This window comes from Artemia franciscana, chromosome 9 (assembly GCF_032884065.1).
Source record: "Artemia franciscana chromosome 9, ASM3288406v1, whole genome shotgun sequence".
NCBI lineage: Eukaryota > Metazoa > Arthropoda > Branchiopoda > Anostraca > Artemiidae > Artemia > Artemia franciscana.
Window position 1 is genome coordinate 40,849,693 of NC_088871.1, and position 27,501 is coordinate 40,877,193.

The 27,501-nt window shown below is 36.5% G+C and overlaps 1 protein-coding gene across 4 annotated transcripts in view; it reads left to right on the plus strand.

Moving 5' to 3' along the window:
- Window positions 1-5,894: 5,894 nt before the first annotated feature.
- Window positions 5,895-27,501, plus strand: part of LOC136031416 (glutamate-gated chloride channel-like) — a 237,077-nt gene continuing 215,470 nt past the window's right edge. For 2 of the 4 annotated variants that reach the window (XM_065710972.1, XM_065710979.1), the window contains exon 1: window positions 15,272-15,468. The gene's annotated coding sequence lies outside the window, so the exon portion shown is untranslated. Of the gene's footprint in view, window positions 5,916-15,271; window positions 15,469-15,513; window positions 15,539-27,501 lie in introns of those variants that run through there. The other 2 variants (XM_065710976.1, XM_065710973.1) reach the window with 2 other exon arrangements.

The window sequence follows — 27,501 nt, forward strand, 5'->3', positions numbered from 1 at the left end:
ACTTAGTATTTACTCTATACTCATACTACTACTTACTCTATACTATTTTAATATTACTCTATTTAAAATACTACTCTATTTATTATATTAATTAAATTATAGAACATAATATTTCAACACTACCCTACTTAAAATGCTTGTCTGATATACCACTCTGGCATAGGTCTTGCACTAAAGCTTTCTAAAAGCTGATTCAAATTTACAGTCTAGAAAATTCAGGACTTAAGTCTTTGGTGTTTGTGTTTTAGTGCATAAACCATTAGCATAATTTGAAGTGTTTAAGTTAAAGGGTTTAAAGCGCAAAAATCATTACTTGTCAAATATTTCTTAACCGTTTTCCTTAGCCATTTGCAAAGCCAAAAAGTAAGGGCTATTCCCCTATGTTTCCTTATCCAAAATGACCAAGGGTAAATGGAAACTTTATTTTGGAGAAAGACTAAGATTCATTAAAATTAGCTAAACTGGAAAATATTGGCAACAACTGGCTCAATGGTCGTAATTTAATGGCACAATGGTTGTTATTTAATGGCACAATGGTTGTTATTTAATGGCACAATGGTTGTTATTTAATGGCACAATGGTTGTTATTGCAAGACCATAAATTATTTGCTTCAAAGGTGATAGGAGAGAAAGTGGTTATGATCACTAGTGCAAGTGCAATACAGCCTAACATAAGAGAGCTGAATTAAATATACAAAGGTTTACAATTATAAAAAGAAATTAAACAAACATTTTATGTGTCTCTTTATCAGAGCTTACTTGATATAATCTTATAGGCTACAATAATTTTTTAATAAAGCTTTAACATTACAAAATGACCTAATAATGTTCTATAATTTTATTGCACTCGCGTAGCACACAACTCTGATATAGTTATAGAATAGAGTATATAAATATAACAGCAAGTTCTTTAACCATATGATTTAACAGCTGCTGCAACGGTTTGGAAACAGGTCAAATTAAGCAAGAGGTAGACAATTTGAGTGTCTTTAGGACTATAAAAGCAATAGCTTTGCAGAAAATCTTTAAAAGGATATTTGAAATGCCAAAAACAAGTGACATAGCTGAATTCACAAAAAATTTGCAGTAATAGTATGAGGATAGGCGCCGCAGGTTCAGCTCTCTTAAGCTGAATGGCCAAGAATTTGGAATTCTCAAAAATTTGGACTTTTTGGACGTTCTACCTAATCAGAAACTGCTTGACATAATTTTATTCATTACACATTTAATTAAAGCCATTATATTCAAATGATATATAGATTTTTTTATTAAAATATTTTTTTACGATTATCTTTTTTTTAATTTCTGAGTAAAAGACCAGTCACAAAAAATGCTTAAAATCTTAATTTCTCTATTCTACAAATATTAAAAAGTGCAATAACCTCTTCTGTTTACTTCCTTGTGTTCGAGACACGATGCCTCCGCCAGATCACATGTGACCAAGCAAGAGGTGTAAAAACGCTTAAATCCCATGTTACAATTCTTGATCAAATCAAGCGCCACAAATTGTGGTGGTATGGTCATGTTAAAAGAATGGCCCCCGACCGTTTCCCGAAAATCACACTTGAAGGAGCAATCGACGGACAGCAACCGCGAGGAAAACTACGGGTAAATTGGTAACTTCGACCACAAAGACATCGTACAGCTCTGCAGAATAGCACAAGACGTATTTTCATATCGCACCCTGGTTCATAGTGCGTTAAAACGAGCGGCCTCAAGACGTCCCAATAGGATGGACGGAACTTGAACAAGTAAGTTTTGGTGTGAAAATGTTTAAGGTTAAGGTGTGGATAAGAATTATAAAAGAGCAATGAGTACAATACTTGGTCTATCATTATCATTAATAAAGAAGTTTCCGATCCATCTCAGGCTTCAATTTAACCTCATTAGCATGGCCTTAAAATAGCGGGTTAAAAAAAGGTTTGAAAAACTAGTTTTCCAAATTTCTAAAGCTTAAAGAAATAATGTGTAACGGAAATTATTCTCTTTCAAAATACATATATTAGAGTCTGTTTTTGAAAATTACATGGGGCCTAAATGCCTTAAATTTAGTTAATAATTTAAAGTTTAAGTTTGGAGGTCCAGACAGTATATAATGAAATAATTTTAATTTAATATAGATGGCAGTAATGTATAGTCTTTCAGGCTGGATAGCCATAGCCTTCACCAAGCTAAGAACGGCCGCATTTATTCAATACAGAGGTATTTTAGGCGGTTTGGACCCTGAAATGATTTTCAGATGAATGATCATTTTGAAAGTTCTTTAAGCTCTTTCGTTTTAAGTACTGGATCTGTATAAATATTTGCTATAAATGTTAAAACTCAATTCTTTGTAATTAATTCGTGTTATAATAAACACCTTTTAAAAGTTTCTATACTTTACTAATACGAAATATTTACCATGAAAATATTGCGCTCTTACGAAAAATCTAAGCTCATTAATAGTATTGGTATGAACTTAAAACGAGGGAATTCATAAAATTTGTCTTTTAGTTTGTAGAGATCATAGTTACATTACCAAAACTATTGCTTCAACTTGAAAATTAATCACAATTCCCCTTAAAGTACTGAGGACATCAAAATAACAGAATATTTTGCCCCTGGCCCCAGTTCAGCTCCATCATACCTGAAAATTGTGATTTTCTCAGATTGTCCTGTTAGTCATTTCAAAGTCATGAGCTTTTTAAGGCAGTACCATATTTTCGTCAGTGCTGCCGCATAAAAACGTGGAAATAAGTAAGCGAAGCTCAATAGCTAAATTGACCAGGTTATTTGTCAAAAACAATTCTAACATTAGCAATATGTTCATTCTCAAATACAACTACGTTTCAAAAGAAAGGTATACCTCATTAAGATGTATGGTAGCATTTATTTAATAGCAAAATATTTTCCCCCTGGCCCCAGTTCAGCTCCTTCATACCTGAAAACTGTGATTTTCTCAGATTGTCCTGTTAGTCATTTCAAAGTCATGAGCTTTTTAGGGCAGTACCATATTTTCGTCAGTGCTGCCTCATAAAAACGTGGAAATAAGTAAGCGAAGCTCAATAGCTAAATTGACCTGGTTATTTGTCGAAAACAATTCTAACACTAGCAATATGTTCATTCTCAAATACAACTACGTTTCAAAAGAAAGGTATACCTCATTAAGATGTATGGTAGCATTTATTTAATAGCAAAATATTTTCCCCCTGGCCCCAGTTCAGCTCCTTCATACCTGAAAACTGTGATTTTCTCAGATTGTCCTTTTAGTCGTTTCAAAGTCATGAGGTTTTTAGGGCAGTACCACATTTTCGTCAGTGCTGCCCCATTGAAACTTGAAAATAAGCAAGCAAAGCTCAATAGCTAAAATTGACAACGCTATTCGTCCAAAACAACTCGAATACTAGCAACATGTTCATTCCCAAATCCAACTATGTTTCTAAAGAATGCTTTACCTCTATAAGATGTGTGGTATCATTTATTTTTAGCTTCTTGAATAACACCTTTTACTTTCTAACCAAAGATGATAAGAAAAAAATCAAATAATATTTCAAGTATAAAACAGCTATAAATAACTATCAATAAATAAATGAAACCCGAAACCAACAGAAACTTAACATAAACAAACAAGTCTCCAAGTCTCCCTATTAGAGACCAACGGTCTCTAATAGCGGGCCTTTCCATTCTTAAGTTTCTTATCTGCTGAAAGTAGCTTCTCGGCTGTCGGCTTTTCATCACTGATGCGAAGACTGAGGAGAGGTTGGTCTGGAACATTTGGTGGGACTGCTAGCGTTGGGCGATTAAGTAGGGCTTTGAAATAACTCGCCATCGTTCCTTTTGTTCTCCCGCGTCTGCCAGGAGCTTTCCATTTTCATCTTTCACCGGGCATTCTTGGATACTTGACTTGTCTACTATTTCTTTGGTAAGGCGATGTACATTTCGTGTGTTTCTTCGGCTTGTCTGGCCTTCTGTTCATATATTGCCGTCTGTCGGATCTGGCAATTTTCTTTACATTTCTATCAGCTTCTATATAGGCCAAGCTCTTGATCATCTCTGAGTGACTATTTCCCCAAAGAGGCTTAACTTCAGTTTCTTGCGATTTTCTATGAGATCTCAGGTCTTCGTAGATATTCACTGTTGCTTAGCCACCTCTCTAAACCCACGAGTTTTTTTGGTAGTATCCGTGTAGCTTTTTCTATTTCACCCTTGTCACTTAGTTTGTCCATGTCAAAGCTTCTGAATATTTCCGTCTTCAGATTCCGATTATTAGACTTCAGCTTCAATTTCAGTGTGATGACTGCTAGTTCGTGGTCTGAACCAACGTCTGTGCTTCGGAAACTTCTAACGTCTTTTAGGCTTGTTCGCCATCTCTGGCGAATCAGCAAATGGTCGATTTGATTTTTGACGATGCCATCTGGGGATGTCCAAGTGTATTTGTAGATATCTCTATGCTGAAAGAGCATACCGCCAACTAGCAAATCATTCTCCATAGCGAATCTGACTAGTCGAGTTCCTTTTTCGCTTGTGGTGCCAATTCCGTGGTGGCCCATCACTTCAGGGCAGTGGGATCTGTCTTGCCCAACCTTTGCGTTGAGGTCAACTGCGATCCATGTGACGTCACGGAGTGGGACTGAATCAATCACAGAATGGATGTAGTCGTAGAACTCATCTTTAAGGGTGTCATCAGCATCATTTGTGGGCACATAGCACACGAGCAATGACAATTTGCGTGGTTAGAAACAAATCTTGCATACAATATTCTTTCATTGACTGGTTTCCATGAGCAGAGGGCCTGTATCGCTTTTGGACCTAATGTTGTTGCAACTCCAGCAAAGTGACTTTCAGTTTTTCCACTGTATAAGACTTTAAGCATCGTACGGTTACCGCTGATTTTCTTCTCGCCACAGCCTTTTTACTTTGCCTCTAAATTGCACCTATGTCAAGTCCAAACTTCTCGCATTTGTGAAGAACTTGCTCTGCTTTTGACAGTGCCAACATGGTTCTAACGTTCCATAGGCTGATCTTAAACGATTTGCTCGCACCCAAGAATTTGGTCCGGGGCTTGCATGGGTCGTCATCAGATTTAGAGGTTTCGTTACCTCTTTAGAGAGATTTTGATTTAGAGAGATCGAAGTCCTCTGTTTTACAAGGAGAGCTTGCTAGGCCAACGTCCAACCGTTTACTTTGGCTTGGCCAGGGGCAGGGACGCCAGTCCCTGACTGTTGCGCCGGAGCCCAACATGCCTACCCAACATGCAGAGGCTACGGCCCTCTTGGTCCGTGCCTCCCTGTATGGGAGGTACCCTACACATCTATAGGATCTTCCCCTATCCGCCACCTGGGGACGCGCTGAGTTGCCTGGAGAGGGCCCCCACTGAGAAGGTGGCATAATATTTAAAGTACATCTTGTTTTAAGAAAACTGGCTCTGAGAAAAAGTAAAAAAAAAATTACATCATATGTGGCAATTCACGCTTATTGGAATAAAAAATTTTCGGTACACATAAAAAATAAATCTTTTCCAATTTCCAAAAATGTTCCAATTTTTATTTTCATACTTGATGCCATCAAATCAAATGAAAATTTCTCTCATAAAGAGAAATTTTCTCTCTGAGATAAATTTTTCTCTCAAAATTTCTTATTCTTTTGTTTTCTCTTTCTATATTGCTGGCGTTTCAAATTCACTAAATATATCCAGGATTTGCGAAGTTTAAGCAGCACTACGACAGTGTCATCTATTTAAAAAAGATTAAAGGAGACTAGATGTTGCTATTTTTTAATTATATTTGAACCCCTCGCTCAAAATCCTTCCTAGGATAGTTTCCTTTAGTCTATATCCTTCTATTCAAGAAGTTAGCATAAATGTGTTTGCCCAGTACCTCTTTATTTAATTAGTTTTACGTGCATTATCAAAAACTACGTAACTTTTAAGTAAAAAGGTGGAATATTTTCATTCTTTATTTTACCAAAAGATTAATCTTTATTTTTGTTATTTTGGGAAAGATCTCATTGTTAGAATTCTACGAATAACGAGCGCAAAAATGGTCTAGAAAATTCATTGCTTAAAAAGTCTTTTTCGCTAAACAAAAACAAGAAAATAGCCAATTCTCCCACAACAAAAGAAAAGAAAAAGTTGTTTCGAAATCAGGTTGATCATGCATAGTCATTGGTCTGACTGTATTTCCTTTGTTGAATAAATAGAATTGCCAAATGTTTCCTTTGTTAAACGTTGTTCAAAAATGAGTTGCTGGCACTTAAGATTAAACTAAGGCAAACCGGTAAGACAAAAAGGTCAAAGAAATTGCTTTTCTTAATGAAAGTAAATTGCGACAACAAACCCAAATAAATATACACATCCTATTTTTCTGAGATAGTAAAATAAGCAAATTTTATAGCATTACCTAAGCCTGGTAGTTCAGGTGACCCTTCAAGCACTTGATGTATATCTTTGCCTTTCGTTCTTAGTAAATTTTTTGAAAAAAAAAATGCTAATAGACAATCGCAAAGTTATTAGTGAACATAATGCTTTACATTCTTCTTAATATTTTACTTGTACATGCGGTATGACTAGGCGTTTCCTCGGTATCCAAACAGAGCTTCTGGTCTCCCACTATGAGTGTTCTTGTGCCAGTTCTTTGGCGAACTTCAGCCAGCATTTGTCCCATCTGTGGCCAAATTTACCAGAGCCTCCAACTGGTTCCAGATCTTGTTTAACTAGCACTCACCAATTTCTAAACTTTCCTCCTTGTCTTATACGCTATGTTAGTAGGGATGCAGCGAGTAGTATTTGCGTAATGGGCGACGTAGTGCGTGTCCAAGTCAACGGAGCCAGTGGAGCTTGAGGATACCTGAGATTCTCTCGATGTTGTAAAAACGTCTATAGTTTTCATCATTAGAAATGTAGTCTGAAAACTGGGTTCCCAAGATTAAATGCAAGCAACGGTGGTCGAAGACTTTTTGAGCGTGCCCCTGAGCTGCTTTGATGGGCCAAGATTCGACATCATAGAGAAAAAGTGCTCTCACTGTTCATTTATAAACTCTTATCTTTGTTATTAAGCTAATCTTTCGGCGACTCCAAATCTGTTGACATATTATTCGCATCCTTCTCTTGAATCCATCTCAGATTGCAGATAGAAGAAGCTATGAATATTTTCAAGTGGGTGGCTCTAAAGGGTGAGTTCATAATCTCTTGCGATGTCCAGGTGAAGAGTTTTAGTTTTCTTTGAGTTTATCCGAAGTCAAAGGTAGACTCAGAAATATGACACTGCCTCAAGTATTTTCTGAGCTGATTCTGGGATCTGGGCGAGGAGATTTACATTGTCTGCGTAGTCAGGATCCACCAACCTTAGGCTTCTACCAGCTTCCTTTAAATCTCCAATGAGCACGCTCAAGGATCAAATCGATACAATAATTTGAAAGGACCGGAGAAAGTATATAGCCTTGTTTGTCACCCCATTCCACATCAAACAATGAAGATTTCTTGCCATCGACTCTGAATTTGGATAAACATCCTTGGTAATAAGCTTCCAGGATGTCAACGAATTCCTGTAGCATGCTATCTTAATGGAGAATATTCCACGAAGTTTTCCGTTCAACTGAGTCAAAGTAACGTAATCTTAGAATATGTTGATGAGTTGAAGGTTGTACCTTTTGCATTGTTTCGTGATCAAACGGAGGGCAAAAATCTGATCCGAGTATCCTCTGCCAGGCCAAAATCCGGACTAGTTTTCCAAAGTTCACTTATCTCTTGCTGTTTGAAATCTCCGAAGTAGAATGACGGATAATAATTTGGCTGCAATGTCGATGAGAGATATGCCTCTATAATTAAAACACCCTACATTATTGTTTTTTTTCATAAATGGGAAGGTTAACTGAAATTTTTCAAACTTTTGGGAACCTCTTGGATTTCCATATTTCAATAAATAAGCAGCTGGCTTGCAATTAACTAGAAGGAAACTTTGTAAGTATTGGGTGAAATTCTGTTTTCGCCAGGAGACTTGTGTCTCTTGAGCTTTCCGGATGGCGGAGACATGTTTATGATGTAAAGCTCTCTGAAGACCGAGGGTGTTGTGTTTTCCAACACAACGAGTGCAATCAGATTTGGGTTTACTAGGTCGCTAAAATACGATTTCTATCGCTCCACTTTTTGGGCACAATCAGCTATTGCATTCCCTTATTGATCATTGATAGTGTTGGAGAGACTCGAATTCTTTCTTGAAGATTCTTTAAGACTTTGATGTGTGGGTCGAAAGTCATGGTCTCCGGCCACGTTTCTAGTTCACGAAAAACTTCCTCACGATGACGGGTACGGTCCTTTCTAACGCTTTGCCTAATGCACTTCCTCCGTACAGTTTAGATTGATTTTCTAGATGACTCGAGGCACTCGTCTCTTCAATCGTTTCTAGTGTGTCTTTCAAAATCCAACTCTGCCTAGAGGGACAGCAATACCCAAGTATATCAGGTGCAACCTCAGTGGTCGTAGTCTTAAACTGCAGCCACATTTCTTTGGGGTCTTGAGCGCTGGTGGGTAGGGTATCAAACCTGTTTTGGAGCTTAAGGCGAAACCTATGTTTGGCTTGATCAGAATCCAGTTTGCCGATGTTCAAACTTCTTTTTGGGGCCACTTTCCTTCTCTTACTAAGACAGAGAGGTATTTTTGCTCCAACAAGGGTAAGGTCACTCTCTGCTATGGATCCAGTACAGACTCCCTTGTAGGCACGGGCAAGTTGGGCAGAGCTTTGCCATCTTATCCTGACTGGTATATAGTCTATCTGGGATGCGGTGACATTATCACTAATGAGTGGGGATACTGGCACTGGGATACGAGTGCCAAATGATGAATTGTGAACTTTAATGTTGGAGCAAAGAGTTTGAAACCTTAAATTTGTGGTCAAAAGCAAACTGGTTGATGTGCTCACCCTTTTTGCATTGCTGTCCGTATATGTAGTGTCCAGTGACGTCATATATTGATTGGTCAGTATGTCTAACACGGCCATTCAAACCTCTGCAACTATGAGGTTGTCCCGCTTTGGGTATCTCTTCACTGTATGCTCTAACTCCATGTAGATTGAGTCTTTCTGAGCTTCAGCAGCCTCACGGGTGGGGGCATATACCGATATAATGCTTATATTGAACGGTTTACTCTTTAAGTGGATTAAGACATTTTTTGGGCTAATAGGGTCCAATGCAAGAAACACTTGTTGATTTGAATTACTCAGCATGAATCCCACTTCGTCAAGCCCGGAACCATCCTGCACTCCAGAATTCAAAAAACAGTATTTCTCATGTGACTCTGCTAGCATATCTCTTCGGACAGGACACCCCCGATCCTTGTTTCAAAAGGCAGATCACATCCGCCTTATATTTGTCCAATTAATAAGCTATGACTTGGTGGATTGTCACTTTCTTCATTGATCTTATGTTTCAGCATTATATTCCAAAAATCTTTTTCTTCTGGCTAATGTGGGTTGGGATGGTTTGCTCACTTATCGGCATCACCACCAACAATAAAAGCGAAGGTGCGTCACTTAAAGCCGGTGACGCCGTAGTTGGGATGACTCACTCATTTATCGGCCTCAGCACCATCAAAAGGCGAGGGCGTATCGCTTAAGGCCAGGGACACTGTAATAGATGACAAACTATTGAGACCCTTTTCATACAGATTTTACATGGGAATTTCTTTGAATGTAAGTTCCACTGACTCGCGGCACGCTCTCTCATTAGCGTTCAACTGCACCAGGCGCGTGGATCGTCGAAAGGTCCACTGGTATACCGCTTCGAGCCCACAACCTGGGCTTCCTGGTCATGGGTAGGATACAAAATGGCTATCTCAAAATTTTGATTAGAAATGTTTTAGGAATTGATGTATGTAGGAGTGGGGGGGGGGGGCTTATTGACCTCAAATAGCCCTCCCTTCAATTTCCAATCGAATCTGCATTTTTCAAAGTTTCTACGGCAACAAATGGCAATCTCATTTTTTTTTCAGATGCATTATGGGGAAATACGAGGTTCCATCCTCCGATGACTCTGAATCTCAAAAAAAGCACTAGAACTTCTGATTACCAATCCAAAGAGCCCCCTCCGAAGTTTATACGATCACCCTTTCCATATATACCTCATATGTCCCAACGGCATAACTTATCTTGCCATGAGGGCTGTGGATGGGGGGCATCCTCTGAGACATAATTTCGGGTACTTTCAATTACGTTGAACAAAATGACTATCTCAAAATTTTGATTGGATGGGTTTGGGGAAATGGTGGGCGGGGGAGGGGGATAGTTTCCCTCCAATCAGTTTTGACTATTGAAGCAGGCATTGGCCTTTTCCAGTTTCGATCAAATGAACTGTTTTCAAAGTTCCTACGACAAAAAATTGCCATCTCAAAATTTATGTCAGATTTGTTTTGGGAAAATACAAGGTGTGTTTGTGGGGGGGGGGGTATCAACCCTCTAATCCTCAATGTGTTTGCAATCCTCAAAGGCCATCATTTTCAGACCTTTCAATTACGTTGAACAAAATGGCCATTTAAAAAAAAAATTCGGATTGGTTTGGGGAAATGGTGGGCGTGGGAGGGGCGTTATTTGGCCTCCAATCACTTTCAATTATTAAAAAGGGCACTGGCCGTTCCAGTTTGTAATCTAATGAGCTGTTTTCGAAATTTTGGGAAAATACGAGGTGGGGGGGTATCTACCATGCGATCACTCTGAATCTAAAAAAGAACGCTAGAACTTTTGATTACCAGTCCCAATTGCCCCTCCGAAGGTTATACGATCAACTTTCTATAAATACATTCAACCCTTGCCCTGAGGGCTGTTGGGGGTTGCCATCCTTAAGGACATAATTTCAGGACTTTTTCATTACGTTGAACAAAACCTCAAAATTTTGATTGGATGTGTCTGAGGAAATGGTGGCGTAGGAGAGGGTTTAGTTGCCCCCCAATTACTTTCGACTATTTAAAAGAACACTATCCTTTTCAGTTTCCAGTTGAATGAGCTCTTTTCGAAGTTTCCACGACAACAAATAGCCATCCCCAAATTTCTATCAGATTCATTTCGGGAAAATAGTAGATGGGGGGGGGGGTTCATGCTTTGATCTCTCTGATCTCAAAAAGAGCACTAGGATATCTGATTTCTAATCCAATGAGCCCATTCCAGGGTTCTTACGGTCACCCTTTCTACATATACCTTATATGCTCGCAGGGCATAACTTATAACCTTGAGGGCTGTGGGGGTTTTTCATCCTCAAAGACATAATTTCCCTACCTTTCAATTACGTTGAACAAAATATCTATCTGAAAATTGTAATTAGATATATTGGGGGATAAAGTGGGCGTGGGAGGGGGGTTAGTTGCCCTCCAATCACTTTTAACTATAAAAAGGCCGATTAGTTTGTGATTAGTTTCAATTCTCAACGTCGCTTGTCTTTTAACCGTAGATTTCGCTTTGCATTATTTCCGTTCGCGTTTCATTCTGATGCTTTTTGTTGCTAGAGCCTGTCCATTTAAATCTGATGTTGTTGTAATGGAACTTATTTCGAGCTTGCTCTGATTAAATAGAAAAGAAACGCAAGTTTTTCCAGCTGAAAGTACGGAGCAATATTGAAACTTAAAATGAACAGAAATTATTCCTTATGTGAGGGGTGTTTTCCCCACCTCAATACCATGGTCTTTACGCTGAAGTTTGACTTTGCTTTTTCCTTATTTTTTAAGGACGAATCCTGAAATACAAGGGCCGTTTGACTAAGATAAGAAGCTTATTTAAAAGTTCTAAAATACTTCATTATTATGAACGAGGTATTGAATGGGGGACAATCCCTCTCATATTGTGAATAGTTTCTGTTCATTTTAAGTTTCAATTAAATGAAAAAAACAATTTTTTTTAACTGAAAGTAAGGAGCGACATTAAAACCTAAAACGAACAGAAATTACTTCGTATATGAAAGAGGCTGCTTCCTCATCAACGCCCCGCTCTTTACGCTAAAGTTTGACTCTTTCTCTCAATTCTTCTTTTTAAAACAGTAAAACACTTTAGCGTAAAGAGCGGGGCGTTGATCAGGAAGCAGCATCTTTCATATACGAAGTAATTTCGGTTCGTTTTAAGTTTTAATGTCGCTCCTTGCTTTCAGTTAAAAAAAACTTGTTTTTTCATTTAATTTCTGAACGTTTTTGAATCAATGCATGTTTTGATTTTGGCTTTCCGCAGAGGAAAATTAAAAAGAAATGTACATTTTTTTTTGCTAAATGGCTTTCTCATAATTTTAATCGAACGATTTTGAGAAAAAAAGAGCGGGGGAGGAAGCCTAGTTGCCCTCCGGTTTTTTGGTTAATTAAAAAGCCAACTAGAACTTTTAATGTTTTACGAATCTTTTTATTAGTAAAAGATTTACGTAACTTATAAATTAGCTTACGTAAAGAACTTTTGTATTCTCATGTTTTTATTACATATATTAGTCAGTACCTCGCTCTTTACACTTAAGCTTAAATTTTGTCCCAATTCATTAAGAATGACCCCTGCATCACAAAGGCCGTAGAATAAATAGTTGAAATTACTAAAAATACTTTAAAGTAAAGAGCGAGGTATTATGAGGAGGTGAACCCCTCATATGCGTAATATTTTCTGTTCGTTTTAAGTTTTAATGCTGCTACTTGCTTTCAATTGGAAAAACTTTTCATATTTATTTTTGCATTTTGTTTTTAATGATGGAAAATCCTGCGCCCCTTCATTGAAATTTTCTTCTCCAATGACATATTTCTCCATGGAAAGATCCTTCCACGTAACCCCCCCCTAAACATTCCCCCCTCCAAAAAAAACAAAATAATCCCCCTGAAAACCTCTGTACACTTCCCAATAACCATTACTATATGTAAAACTGGTCGAAGTTTGTAACTTGCAGCCCGTCCCACGGTGACTGTGGTGGTAAGTCGTTCCCGAAGACATAATTGACTATGGTGAATAAAATGGCTATTTCAAAATTTTGATATGATGACTTTGAGTAAAAAATGAGCGAGGAAGGGGGCCTAGGTGCCCTACATTTTTGGTCACTTAAAAAGGGCACTACAACTTTTAATCCCTTTAGAATGAGCCCATTTGCAACATTCTAAGAGTTCTAGATCGATACAATCACCCCTGGGAAAAAGAAAAAAAAAAAAAAACAATAAATAAACACGCACCCGTGATCGGTCTTCTGGCAAAAAATACGGATATCCACATTTTTGTAGATATGAGCTTGAAAATTTTACAGTGGGATTCTCTGACCGCTGAATGGGATGGTATGATTTACGTATTCTTTGACTTCTAGGAGTTGTTTCCCCCTATTTTCTAAAATAAAACAAAATTTCTCAGGTTCGTAACTTTTGATGGGTAAGACCAAACTTGATGAAACTTATATATTTAAAATTAGCATTAAAATACGACTCTTTTGATCTAACTATTGGTATCAAAATTCCATTTTTACAGTTTCGGTTACTATTGAGCCAGGTCGCTCCTTCAAACAGTTCGTTACCACGAAATTTTAGTAAATTACATATATTAGGGGGTTCGCCCCCTCGTCAGTACCTCGCTCTTTACACTTAAGCTTAAATTTTGTCCCAATTCATTAAGAACGACCCCTGAGTCACAAAAGCCGTAGAATAAATAGTTGAAATTACTAAAAATACTTTAGCGTAAAGAGCGAGGTATTAGAAGGAGGTGAGCCCCTCATATGGGTAATAATTTCTGTTTCTGTTTTAAGTTTCAATGCTGTCCCTTACTTCCAGCTGAAAAAACTTTTTCATATTTATTTTTTAATTATTTTTTTTTAATAATGCTAGTAAATCCTGCTCTCCCTTCATGGAAATTTTCTTCTCCCATGACAAATTCTCGATGGAAAGTTCCCCCTTCATATCCCCCTCTTCTCAACCCTTCCCCCCAACCAAAAAAATCCTCCTGAAAACGCCTGTACACTTCCCAATAACCATTAGTATATGTAAGCACTGGTCAAAGTTTGTAACTTGTTGCCCCTCCCATGGGGACTGTGGGGGAGTAAGTCGTCCCCAAAGACATAGTTATAAGGTTTTTTGACTACGCTGAATAAAATGGCTATCTCAGAATTTTGATCCGTTGACTTTGGGAAAATAATTAGCGTGGGAGGGGGCCTAGGTGCCCTCCAATTTTTTGGTCACTTAAAAAGGGCACTAGAACTTTTCATTTACGTTAAAATGAGCCCTCTTGCAACATTCTAGGACAAATGGGTCGATACGATCACCCCTGGAAAAAAAAAAACAAAAAAAACAAAAAAACAAATAAACACGCATTCGTGATCTGCCTTCTGGAAAAAAGTGCAAAATTCCACATTTTTGTAGATACGAGCTTGAAACTTTACAATAGGGTTCTCTGATACGCTGAATCTGATGGTGTGATTTTCGTTAAGATTCTATGGCTTTGGGGGGTGTTTCCCCCTGTTTTCTAAAATAACGCAAATTTTCTCAGGCTCGTAACTTTTGATGGGTAAGACTAAACTTGATGAAACTTATATATTTAAAATCAGCATTAAAATGCGATTGTTTTGATGTAGCTATTGGTATCAAAATTTCCATTTTTTAGAGTTTTGGTTACTATTGAGCCGGGTCGCTCCTTACTACAGTTCGTTGATATTGCTCTTTATTTTCAGTTAAAAGTAAGACAGGCGTTTTGATTCGCAAAGCCAGCACAAATACAGTCATTTACTTTACCCAAACTTCAAAAATTTCCTTCCGCCGACCCGACAATTATCACACGCTGTTGATGAATAAAATCATCAAATGCTCCCTTTACACCCTTGCTAGTAGATTTCATAGCTTCAGCTTTATTTGCCTCAAACTGCATAAGCTTTGACTCGAGAATAAACTGGGTGTCATGTGGCCCGTAGCAAAAAACTAGAATCTTAAAGACTTTTGACTTTGAATTCGCAGTCTTTGGATCTAAAACCTCAATAATACGAACTGGCCAATCGGAGAATCCTCGAAACTTTGCTAGAGCCAGATCATGAATAGTAAATTTAGCCATTATCTGTAGCTCAAATTTATCAAAAGTAATTTACAACAGTTGCCAAAAAACGCGTACCTGTTAGTGGGGCAGGCCCACGTCAGCAGTGGCAATCACCATTTGACAGGTGGCCCAGTGAAACGCAGGACCTGCTAATTGATTTCTTTACCGTACTCTTAAAAAAAAATCCAAATGTCCAAATAATTATCAGAGCTAGCGAAATGCGACTGCATTGAATGAATGCTAGTTGACACCCAGCTCAGCTGAGGTTTTGAAATGCTAGTTCACATCTAGCATTCATTCAATGCAGTCGTATTTCGCTAGCTCTGATAATTGGTGACGTGTGATTATTGGCACGAGTATTTTGGATGCTCGGATATTTAGATATTTTTTTAAAGTACGGTGGAGAAATCAATAAGCAGGTCCTGCGTTTCACTGGGCCACCTGTCAAACGGTGATTGCCACTGCTGACGTGGGCCTGCCCCACTAACAGGTACGAGTTTTTGGGCAACTACGTGACAAAATATGACAACTACAAAATACATGATTGTTTATTTTTGAAGGTAATTTGAGTTTGTTGGATTCTAGCACTGGTGATTTCTTATCTTGGTGAGTGACTACTTTAGCTTCAAAATAATCCAATTGATGTTCTAAGTGTGATAAACAGTTCAATAGGTCAGTCCTATAAATTTCCTGCAAATCCACATTTTTCAGCTGCTTATAAGTATGTCTCTGATTTAACTGGATTATACGGACTGGGGTTTAAATTTTATCTGTCTTTCCTCCAAAAGAGGATGATTATATAGTCTCGACCTTTCTCCGCATGACTCGTTCTAAAAACTATTGTTTTTTTGGTTGTGTACTTGTGCAGTTTCTCAGCAACGAGCCCATCCATTTCATGTGGTGCTTTTCAGATGGAAGAGATCTCCACCCTTTGTGTGACAAAAGCTTTGTAAACACTTACAGCAGCTGCTGCTTCTCTACGTTTTGTTTTTCTTTTGAATATGCTAAAAACTAGAGAGGAAATGAAAAATGGATGTGAGTTCATGGAACTCAAGGTTTTATTCAACAAGGAATCAAAGCTACTTTTCTGTATCGTGTTAGCAACAGGCTTGAAAGCCTTAAATACCATCATTTGCATTTGCGATTAGTTCAATTCTCAACGTCGCTTGCCTTCCAACCGTAGATTTCGCCTTCCATCGGTTTTCTCTCGAGATTGAATCTGATGCTATTTATTGCTACAACCCGTTCATTTTTAACTGTGATGCTATTATAATGGAACTCATCTCAACCCATGCTCTGATTAAATAGAAAAAACACAAGTTTTTTCAACTGAAAGTAAGGAGCAATATTGAAACTTAAAACGAACAGAAACTATTCTCAATATAAGAGGGGTTGTCCCCCATTGAATACTGAAATGTTTTAGAACTTATATTAATATTTTAGTTCGTTTTAAGTTTCAATATTTCTGCTTACTTTCAGTTGAAAAAAGCTTGTTTTTTCATTAAATTTTTGACCATTTTTTGAATAATGCCGAAAATACAGCTTCCCACCTTCAAAAAGTCTCTCCCCCCTTAAAAATTCCCTCGGGCAATTTTATCCTTGCTGAAAATCCCCCAGTGAAATATCTTGCGGGTGACTCCGCCTAAAAATTTTTCTTAGCGTACTTTCAGTAGAAAAAGACTTTAATATCTGATCGTATTTCAAATCATATCGGATATCCAGCCTCCGTAGGAAATTTTTCCCTGAAATCCCTCAGTAGAAAAATCCTGCCATGGAAAATTCCCCCTATTGAAAACCCCTCCAGACAATCCCAACCCTGCTGAAAACGTCCCCCGGACCATGTTCGCATTTTAAATTTAGTCAGCAAAGACAATATAAGGCACTTAGAGGCGACTTGAGGGAAACAGGGGCGTCCTCCCTAGCTACCCTTCAACATTTTTGGCGACTTCAAAAGAGCACTAGAACTTTTATTTCCGATCAAATGAGCAATCTTCCAATTTCTTAGGATCATTGCCTCGTTACCATCACCCCTGGGAAGAAAAGAGAAAAAAAAGTAAATAAACACGCATCCGTAGTCATTCTTCTGGCAGCAAATGCAAAATTCCGCATATATATATATATATATATATATATATATATATATATATATATATATATATATATATATATATATATACATATATATATATATATATATATATATATATATATATATATATATATATATATATATATATATATATATAGGAGCTTGAAACCACTTCTGGAAGGTTCTCTGATATGCTGAATCTGATGGTAAGATTAGATTACTTGACGTTTTGATGGCGTTTTCCCCTTTCAAAAAACTGGTAAAATATTTTTCAGACTTGTAACTTTTGATGAGTAACATTAAACTTGATGAATTTTATATAATTTGAATAAGCATCAAAATCCGATTCTTTGATTCATCTATGGTTATAAGACTCTGTTTCTTGGACTTTTCAGTTACTATTGAGCCGCTTCATTCCCTACTTACAGCTTGTTACCACGAGCTGTTTGACAAGAGCTTTATAAAGCCTTTCAGCAACTACCACTTCTCTATTTTTATTTTTCTCTTAACTATACTAAGAGCTAAGAGCAGTAAAAGACGGAAATGTGCTCTTGGAACTTCCGGTTGTAGTCAACAAGAAATCAAAGCTATTTTTACATATCTTTTTCTAACTGGCTACAAGCCTCAATCTTGTTGGTAAGAGCGTTTTGGCAATGAGCTTAAGCAAGTTACTATTACTACTGCTAACAGCTCACTACAGCACCAAGCCACCTTAGGCCAACACAGACGCGTACGCTGCTCTTCCATCCCAATCTAGTCTAACCCTCTCTCTTTAAACCCTCCCAAGAAGTTCTTATTTCCTTTAAATCTTTAACAATCTCGTACACCATTCGAGTCACCTGTTTTTCGTTTGGCCTTAGACGGTTGACCGAAAAGGACAATCGTTGGCAATCTGTCATCTTTCATCCACAGAACACTTCCTAGCGATCTCAGCCTTTCTCACGTTATAGCCCTATGAAGTTGGAATGGACCACATTTGTGAGCAAGGCGGAAGCTATTAAACTAACTTAGATTGAACACTAAGCTCCATCCTTTATGCACAAGTGATGTTTTGGTGAAGTTACTATAGTACGTTTGTCAAACGCCCTTCTCATGTATAACAAAATCTACGGATAGGCTAGCCTCAAACGGTTTCGAGGCCCAGATAGAAATATGAATTAGGTGGTTCCCTAACAACCTATTTAACATGATAATATAAATGTAGGGAGGGGAGAGTTTATTCAGCTACATATTTCTGATTAACGAAATTTTGATAGTGCTCTCTAGCAATTTGCAGCATTCCAATGTCCATTTGGTCAATAATCCTCCACACTTTGAATACCCGAGTGATATAGCTCATTGTACAGTCCTTGGGAGCTGAGATTTTATCTACTATATTTTCAGAAAGTGTAAAATATTGATACTATGGGAGAGATTCAGACCTGGAAGCCATACATGCTTTGGATATGGTCAAAGGTACTTTTTGAGTTTTGAAGAGATAGCTGGAAAGCGTTGGAATGGGATATTTTTAAGGAAAAACTCGGGGATCTTATTTGAGTGGTTTAGTCATCCCGGCCCAAATTTCTGATTCTAAGCAATTTTTTTGTCTTAAATAAGCAAAAAGAAGCTTGCTCAACTACTACTAGATAATTTTCGTCAAACGTTTAAAATTCAAAGTTAAAATTCGTACATAAGACCATATAACACCAGCATTGCTCATTTCACAGATTTTTACGTGCAAAGTGAACTTATTTTAGATTTAATTTTTTCACACACTTTATGGTCGCTGTAGCCGAGTAGTTAGCACGTTAGAATTGAAATCCGTTGTCTTGAGGATGGGGGTTCGAGTCCTGCTGTCGTTGGTTATTTGGTTTGGAACAAGGGTTTGTGGCGGGACTCTATAAAATCAGACATAGTTGATCCAGCCCTAAAAGGATACCTGGAGAAATCTGGGGAAGGTAAACAGGAAGGTGTGCGAGAGCAAACAATGGCTGGACCCAGTCCCCCTTGCAAATCCTTTTTAAAGACCAATGAAAGAGAGATCAGCATTAACGGTAGGGACTGTCAAGTCCAGTACTGTTTTATTTACCTTCTTTATTCTTTACCGTACTCTTCGCTGTAAAACAAGCCATGAATTACATGCATATCCACTCAACCTGTTCTCAGAATTATTTTTGAGAGTTTTGCAGTCATAGATTTTTTCGAGGAAAGGAAGAATTATGTGCTGTCACTCTTGGACAATCAATCATTCTAAAGTTTACTTTGCGTTAGCAGCACTATACGATTTCTTCAGCAGTATCACTCAATCAGTGTCTAATCTATCTGCTGATTTAGTCAATACGTCTTTTGAAAGTTTCACTAATACTATTACTGACATCTGATAGAACAGGGGAAAGTTCCTCTAAAGGGATCGTAAAGAATTATAGTTATATCCCCCTAAGGCAGCTATTCATTACTTGGATCCAATCTGAGAGATAAGTCATTTTACAATCAGTGTCCTTTCTTTTGGAAAAAAGGTGATTACGGCAGCCCTACTGGGCAATGACGAAAATCGAACAGAAAAAAAAGAAAAAGAAACTCGATTTGAACAAAGTATACAAAGAACAATTTATTCATTTTCTATATATTTGAATAAGAATTAAAAGGGAAAATTTGACAAATTAAATCATCCTTTTATAATAGTAAAATTAACAAGAAAGTGACAAATACTCTTGTTCTAAGATTTTTCCTTTGCTGTAATCCTGGTTATTTTTATGATCTTTTTATTTTGTGTTGGTGTTTCGTCAAGTAAAACCACACTGTCGGAGTCATTAGTCATATGGTATCATGTTTAGTCATTTTTACATTTAATATTTGAATGAGATAAAAACACAAGGAAAATTTTTGACATTTTAAATCATCATTTCTTATAGTAAAATTAAATAAAAAAACAAGTTTTTTTAAAACTGAAAGTAAGGAGCAATACTAAAACTTAAGACGAACAGAAATTACTCCGTATATAAAAGGGGATGTTCCCTCCTCAACTCCCCGCTCTTTACGCTAAAGTTTGACTCTTTCTCTAAACTCTCCTATTTAAAACAGTAAAAAACTTCAGCGTAAAGAGCGGGGTGTTGAGGAGGGAACATCCCCTTTTATACATCATAAAAATGATGTAATTTCGCTTGTTGATGGATAAGAGAAAAACTTATAGATAAGTTGATACTTGTTGATAGAGAAAAATTCTAGACAGACAGTACGGGTGAGAGGAAATCTGGAATAAGCCCTTTTTAGGACTGTATAAAAATGATGTCATTCCACTTGTTTACAGATGAGCTTATCATCAATCTGTTGGATTTTAGTATACCAGTGATGTTATTTCACTTGTTGATATTTAAGTCTATCATCCTTCCGCAGATACATCATTCCTAAGGCAGAACTAAGGCAAGGTGGTGTATACAAATCTTAACCATAGATAAAATGATTTAATACTTAACAATTACTTTGGTAGAGTAAAAACACGTTTTATTTTCACTGCACACATCACAAGTAAGACCGTCTTTTCATAAGCATTTTGTCACTAATGGAGGACCATTCTTACTAAAATGTTCTTCTAATGATCGTCTTTTAATATAAATTTCAAAATTAAATTAATTACTGTGTGCTTGAGTTCATTCTTTACTATAAATTTGTTCTTTGTTATAAGTTATTCAAGCCAAGGATTTGTAAGTTTCATACATAGGGGTTTCGGAAAAGGCGATTCTAATGCTATACTTTGCAGGGGCAGATCCAGGATTTTCTTTAGTGGGGGTGCACAATAGGTTGCTTCAATAAACTTGCGAACAAAGAAATACAAGCAATTTAAAAGGAATCTCAGCAATTATGCGTCGCAGGTAGGTCGAAATAAAAATATGTATCTCATGAGGTTTAAAGTTCTAATAAATTTTTCGAAATAAAAATGGTATAAAAATCAAAATAGTACGTTATTAAAACTACCCCCCCCCCAATAAAAAATAAAAAAATGTTCACCGTCTTAAAAAAATAATATTTAATATTTTCTGCCTAATTTTTTGCCTTTGCACTTCTGACCACTATAGCGTGTGAGTTAAGCTAATTATTGTCAAAAAGATTGGTCTTGAACCGTCTTCTGGGGTAATACATTTTTTGTGACACAGGTCAAACCATTTAGCATGTCCCCTAACTTTGTGACATCGCTTAGTAATTATGATAGTAATGAAGAGTAGGAAATGAGGATTAAGATATAACTCCTATATTCATAAAAGATACATTAAACATTAAATATTAGTTCTTTTGGGGTGTAACAAGAAAAATAGAACAAAGAGAAAGACATACATAGAGGACATTTAAAAAGAGGGTTTTAATTAAATGTAATAAAGCATTACTAGTTACTATTTCTTTTATAAAATAATGTTTTAATAAACAGTGTAAACTTTGACGAAATATCAGAATTTACTAACCAAAATATCGCTTTTCATAACAATGTAGCGTATCTTTCCACTTTTGAAAGTTTGGTATATCTTGCTTAAATTACAGAATTTACAGTTGTATAAGAAAAAGTCTATTTGTTCATTTCTACTCCCATCATATCTATTTATTACACGGTCTATCTCTGCCTAAATATTTCGGTGAACGTTTATAATGGCTAGTACTGTCAGTCTAGAGTCCTGTCAGTTTAGAACTCTTCGTTAGTGTTTCCTATTCTATTCATCGTAAAATATTCGAATAAAGACCAAAATCGTCAGAAAAATATTAACTCCAATAAAGATGCATGTAGGTATGTGCTTGAAACTAAGTATATGAGTCGAAATACTTCTTAAGAAATAAATGATTATATGTTTGTTATTTTTGTGTTTGATAGGTGTAGATTGGTGATTTATATTCTCAGGAGATTTCTAATTTTTTTTTAATCTTTAGATCTTCATATATTGAATTCAAAGTTTAAATCTCGGCATATCTGTTGAGCACAAAAATAAAAATTTGAAACATCGGCTCAGGTTTAGCATTAATTAAGAGAATTGTCCTGTAATAGTTTTGATTTATAGACAACCAATCGTGGAAATATGATTGGATAGAATGTATCAAAATTAGTATAAAATTCCTCAGCCCTATATGTAGCAGTTCATACAATTTTCTGAACAAATATATGCAACCCCTATACAAAAAATAGCTATATTTTGTGTCTGGTTGGTATCGAGAAGATGAGAAATTCTGAAATAATATTGTAGTCGCGTTCCATTTCCGTCGTTAACTCTTTGGTGTGAATTTCCACTTGTTTTTTCAACATTTCATCAGTAAACGTTTGAAAAAAATCGAAGCCATTCCACTGATTCAAACTAAGATGTCAGAGACCCATCTATACCGGTTAGAAAAACAAAATAAACACATAATTATTTGCCTTCATTTATAAACAATCTATCAAAAAACTATTTTTCTTAAATGACTACTCCGACCTATGAAGGAGTATTTCGACTCATATACTTAGTTCAGTTCAGTTCCTTTTATTATTACTTAAAATAATAAATTACTTTTTAAAAATATAAAATATAAATTGTATATATTTACAAGAGCACTATTCCAATGGTCTCCATGAGGCTTCATGGCCTGTATTAGTTTTAATTGTATACTTATACGAATCTTTATTAAAGTTCAGGTATTTCTAAGGAGTTTGGCCTTTATTTTAACGTTTAAGGATGAAGAGAGGAGGTACATATATTTTATGACAGCCAAAAAAGTAAAAACTTTGTAACAAATATTCAATGTATTTCCAATTCTGTAATTCTTTCTACAAACAAATAAATGGCTTACCCATGGGTGCGCCTCTTTCCGGGTTACTGGCGAATATTTATGCAGAGCATATTGTAAATTGGGTATTAAATTCATATTTTTTGAATAATATCTTTTGGGACGTTACATGGATGACGTAATTTACATTGGAACTATGGGGAAAATGAACTTAGGGGTTTTTTAGATCACCTTAACACATATGATAGGAATTTACAGTTCACCTTTGAAATTGAAATTGCAAATAAAATCTCATTCCTAGATGTTCTAATTATTCGTAACTTAGATGAACTCAATTTTAATATTTACAGAAAACCAACACAACAATAGATATTTACATTTTGAATCAAACAACCCCCCACAAGTTAAAAGAAGTGTCGTAATATATCTCGTAGATTGTGCCCTGAATATTTGTTCTGATTCCTGCATCACAGCTGAACTAGATTTTATCAGGGACATACTTTTTGGAAATGGGTATTCTCTTTTATTTATTAATAATACAATTAACTGTAGAGTGAAAAGACACTCCCATAAAATCAACGATAATTTACCATGTGAAAATCCCGATAAGCTCCAAAACATAATTTACCTCCCATATATCCCAAAAATCACTAGAAATCTTAAAAAAGTATGCACCCAAAAAAAATGTGTGTTGTATTTACCAATAATTTGAAAATCATAAATCTCCTAAATTCCGGTAAAGATAAAACTCCAGTTCCTCGCAAAAGAGGTGTCTATCAAATACCATGGGACTGTGGCAAATTCTATGTAGGGAGAACCCTCCAGAATTTCGAGAAACGCCTACAACAACATAAAGATGATATCACCAAAGATCTGAATTCTAATAATATTACTTCTCTTTCTTTTGATTCTGCTTTAAGCAGCCATGTTTTCGAAAATCCTAGCCACAAAATACTTTTTGAAGAACCCACCATTATTAGCAATGATCTAGGCATAAAGCAAGTAGTTCGAGAAGCAATTGAAATCAGACTTAAGTTTCCAAAATATTTTGAAAAACCAATAGATATTAACACAGAACCTTTCACAAATAGACCTATAAGATCAGCAGCGAAAAAAGCTAGGCTGGCATTAAAAACCTGTTTTTAAATTATTTTCTTTCATTTCATTGAATTGCCTCGTTTCATAACAATTCATTACTCAGTCCTGGTTGAACTTCGCTGAGGTAGGATGCTGGGACTGTCTTGAAAAATTGTTCATGTTAGTTTTATAGATTTTATCCTCTCGTAAGTTGTTTTTTCTTATTTGTATTGCTGAGGACGGCCCTTGGACATAGGGCCTAAATATTCATTATAATTTGTTTCCCACTGTCTTAAAAAATTCCTATTGTTCTTCTTGTTTTTGGTGTTTGTGATGGAAAGGCAGTGTGGTCCTCGTCGTTATTTAAAAGAGGAGGTGATATGACATATTATGCAGAGCATCAACTAGATGAAAATAAGCTGTAAAGTGGCCACCATTTTCTCAGAGAAATCCAAATCATAAATTAATAATATGTTTACACTTCTCAAATATTTACTTTCATTTATACAAATCCCCTTAAAAACAACAATGTTGTAAGAACCACCCCGCTTCGCAAAATAAGCAAACTCATATTTTATGACAGCCAAAAAAGTAACGATATCAATTTTTTCGTCTTTGTGCCATAGCAAAACTCGATGACAAGTTTTTGACAGTAAAAGAAGTTTAAATATTAAGTTTTTCAGCTCCGTTGTAATAGCACAATGCTGAAATATCAATTCTACAGCCTAAAGAAGTTGGGATTTAAAATTTCCCCTTCTTGTTATTAAGAAATGAAGATTTTCGCCTCCCAGTTGGCTTTTGTCGTAATACAGACAGATTCCCTTGATAAATAATTTTAGGAGATATGCGTCATCAGTAAAATCTAACAGAGACCACACAAAGTAACTGAAACTTTATTTCAAATTTGTTTGTGAAAAGAAACAGTCTTAACAATTAAAAACTTATTAACAGCTCAAGTACTAACAACCAATTACAAAAAATAACCTTCGTCCCCACCCCAGCCGTAGGAAGCGGTCCCAACCCCAAATTCACCACTACGTTAGGGGGGGGGGGTGATTGCCCCTACATTCCCACCTGGATCCGCCACTGATACTTTTGTTTCAATCTGACTCTATTTTTAGGAGCTATGGGCTATTATATTTGGTAGTATTGGATATGATCGTCTCTTTCTAGGTTGCTAGCTCCCGCTGCGACCCAGATGATTACAAACAGGAAAAATCCTAAGGTTTATCTTCTTGGGAATTGATAACAGACGAACCTCAAAGAATCAGGCAGCTAACTAAGTCCAATACATGCAATAGTTTGTTCTTCTAATGAATTTCTTTTAATATAATAGTATATGAACATCCAGCTCTTTGTAAAAATATTGATTTTGCTTTAAATATTATTCTAATCACAAAAACACGTAGACTTGAAAATTTCTTGATTTTATAATGACATAAGCTACTGCAACGCTATAGAAAAATGTAGTTTTTCGTAAAATAATGATTATATATGAAAAAAAATTTAATTACAAAATGTTTCAACCCCATCAATTTCCTTTAAAATTAGCCATTAAACATCTCTCTACGATATTCCGGTGCCTTACTATCTGAGCAAAAGAAAAAAAGAAGGAAAAAAAGATGCCGTATATGCAGAATATCGCGGTTGCAGCCACTTTTCTTGATTTTAAAGAAAATTCGTGGTTGAAGCCAATATATTTCCCTTATTGTTCAGGCCAAGGGATGGTAAGTTTCCTATTTAGGGATTTTGGAAATGGCGGTTCTATTAGTGTACTTGCTGTTTTGATCTGACTCTATTTCCAGGAGATACGGGTTATTATATTTCTTAGTATTCGACGTGATCGTCTCTTACTCAAAAGTAAACAAAACCCATTAGGTAGCAAGGTCTGCTGGGTGGAATGCTCTCTAGGCCCCCTCCCCCCACGGTTGTTAGGTTGAGTTAGGGGCCAGTTAAAATTGAAAGCTAAGGCCCCCCGTTGAAATTGAATGTTAAGGCCCCCAGGGAAATTGGATGCTAGGGCCCCTGGTGGTTAGGTTAGGGACCAGATGAAATAGGATGCTAGGCCCCCAATTAAATTTGATGCTAGAGCTCCGATGGAAGTGGATGCTAGGACCCCCAGGGAAATTGGATGCTAGGGTCACTGATGGTTAGATTAGGGGCCCAATTTAATTTGATGCTAGGAGACCTGGTGGAATCTCTCGTTAGGGTCTGGTGTCTTGAAGTTTCCCCCACTAGCGGGCCCTGAAGTCTTCTTTCTTTAAGAATCAAAAAAGCTATTACATAACAACCAGATGTAAGCAAACCCTATGATGTAACATGCACCTGGGTCTCTTAGAAAAAACATTTCCTATTAGGTAACATACACCTGCATCTCTTAGAAAAAAATCCCACCCTCCCTATGACGTAACATGTACCTGCTGGCTGTCGTCAGAATGAAGAGATAAGTATCCCTTGGAAGCCATGGATAGGGCTGCGACGTTTAGAAGCAGGGATAGGGACTCGGTAGGAAGTCTTATGGTGTCATTACTAATGACAAAAAGTAAACACAAGAGTTAAACGAAAAAAAATTTTTAAAAGATTATACTAAAAAAAAGAAAAGAAGTCACAGATAATACACACTTTTGATACAGTGGAATGTTGAAAGTTCGTGCTAACGAACGGTTTAAAAAAGGAAATCGTACTAATCTTGACCGAAATCCAAATTATCGCTAACAATATACGTAAAATGAGTTGACCCCTTATGAAGATTCAGAAGTTGTATAAGTCATCAAGTTTGAAGCTATACATAGAAAATTATATCCCTGCACAAATTTACCAAATTTTTTAAAATGGAGGAAAACATCCCCAGAAGGAGAATTGAGGTTGATAGAGAGTGACCGTCAAACTTAGCATGCTAGAAAAGTCTGATGCAGAGGTCTTATCTCCTTATCTACAAAGATGAATTTCTTTTTCGTTGAAGGATGTCCACAGATGCAGTTTAATTTTTTATTCCACGGGTGATCGCTTCGAGCCAGTGGTCCTTGAATATCTGAAAATAGCTCACTCGAACTGAAATTGAAAGTTCTAATTCCTTTCTAAGTAGCGAAAGAGATTGTACCACAAGAAAATGGTGTTACCGGCCCATTTGTGGTGCAAAATAACACTTTTGGCACAAAGACGACTCAAATACTGTTGACAGAAGAATTGGAGGCTACCAATTCATTTAGGTGAAAAGTCTTACATTTACCTTCCCAGTCTCCAACGCCATAATGTCCCAAGGTATTATATTTGTTCGTAAACATGCTCAGAATCCATAAGAAATTAGTGGTGAAAACAGATAATAATTTAAAAGCTTCATTTGACTAATTTGACTCATTTTAATAATATCATCTACATTGACATATGATTGAATATCAGCTTTTATGGTTGAGGGTTTTTGGACCTTATTTTGTAGTTTGGGACGGGTACCTGAAGCCTTAGAAAATAAACGTTTATGCACAAATTTGCTAACTATCAATGAACCTATAGATATACGTAGAAGGAGGGGGGTGCGATAGAATTTCATGCATGTTCTCCCTTCATTCCAAGCAGTATTTTTGGACTAATTCTGTAATATTAATGCTTCGGACTGATCTCTCGTCTCATTGGAGAATCCTT